The sequence below is a fragment of the Mastomys coucha genome, unplaced genomic scaffold (assembly GCF_008632895.1).
Source record: "Mastomys coucha isolate ucsf_1 unplaced genomic scaffold, UCSF_Mcou_1 pScaffold12, whole genome shotgun sequence".
Taxonomy (NCBI): Eukaryota; Metazoa; Chordata; class Mammalia; order Rodentia; family Muridae; genus Mastomys; species Mastomys coucha.
Genome location: NW_022196894.1, coordinates 92,245,075 through 92,246,366, shown reverse-complemented (window position 1 = coordinate 92,246,366; position 1,292 = coordinate 92,245,075). Strand labels below are relative to the sequence as shown.

At 49.8% G+C, this 1,292-nt stretch overlaps 1 protein-coding gene across 3 annotated transcripts in view; it reads left to right on the top strand.

Annotated features, from left to right (window-relative positions):
* Hlcs (holocarboxylase synthetase) overlaps positions 1 to 1,292 on the top strand; it is a 203,475-nt gene that overhangs the window by 100,876 nt on the left and 101,307 nt on the right. The window lies entirely within an intron of this gene.

The following is a 1,292-nucleotide window of genomic DNA, read 5'->3' as shown; positions in this document are numbered from 1 at the left end:
AGGGGGACACGAGAGAGCCAGATCCTGAGGGTGCAGAGAACGAGTCCACGCCCAAGGGAATGCGGGTGGTGGGGTAGCGGGTGGAAGAAGAGGCTCTTGTGTGAACACTTGGGCCTTGGTGCTGGCATGCACTGTACTGGGCTTTGAGAAGCCTCAGGAGGAGGGCTGGTTGGAAGGATGGGTCGCTAGGGAGGGGCCTTGAGGTTTGATAACTTGGACCCACTTAATCCCACTGTGCTTGCTGACTACTGACATGGTGTGATCAGCTGCCTCACACTCCTGCTGTCATGCCCCTCGCTCCCTTGTGTTGGACTGAACCCCAAGCTATGGCCAAAACCAACCCTTCTTCCTTTGGCTGATTTTGCAATGTTAACTCTAGTCACAGCAGCAAAGAAAGTACCTAATCTGCAAGGCTATCGGGAGAGTCTGAGTGAACTCAGAAAGCCACTCTCTACCCCATTTATTAAACATGCTGTGGGCAGAGTGTCAGCTGCCGTCTTGGGTGATCTTCATGGCGTGCCTTGTGGCAGCTCCGGCCCCCTGGACAGTGAAGTCAGCCGTAGCTGCATAGCACAGAGGTCATGTGAGGAGAAAGTGTGAGTTTGGAATGGGGGCTGTAATCCCTCGGGTAGCCATGAAGGCTTAAGACAAAGGACTCAGTTCAAAACCAAGCTGAGGGACTGGAGAGATGCTCAGCAGTTAAAGCACTGGCTGCTCCTTCCAAGGACCCAGGCTTGGTTCCCAGCATCCACGTGGTGACTCACAACCATCTGTAACTCCATTTCCAGGGGTTGAACGCCCTCTCTGACTCCTGAGGGGACCAGGCATGTACGTGCGTGGTTTGCGTTCCCTTGGAAGCTCTTGTTTCTAGGTTAGTGACCCGATCTCAGTTTTTTTCCTACATAGAACCCATATTGAGATATTATATAGTGGGTAAACTGTATGTAGCATATACTTACAATACAGCTATAAAAGGAAAAACAATCGGGCCATTGTGGCAGCTCAGTGGCTCAAAGTACTTGCCGTCACCAACATGAGTTCAGTCCCAGGGACCCACATGGTAGGAGGAGAGGACAGACTCCCAAAGGTTGTTGTATATTGTCTACATGCATGCCATAGCACACACATGTTACATACATATGTACACACACACAGATTAATACATGTAATAAAAAGAAGAAAATTACTAGACAATTAAGGTTCAGGCTGATATATACATTGGTTGGTGTCAATTCACAAACTTGAGGCCAGAGCAAGAGAAATCCTCCATAAAGAGCAGGAGGGGGGGCACA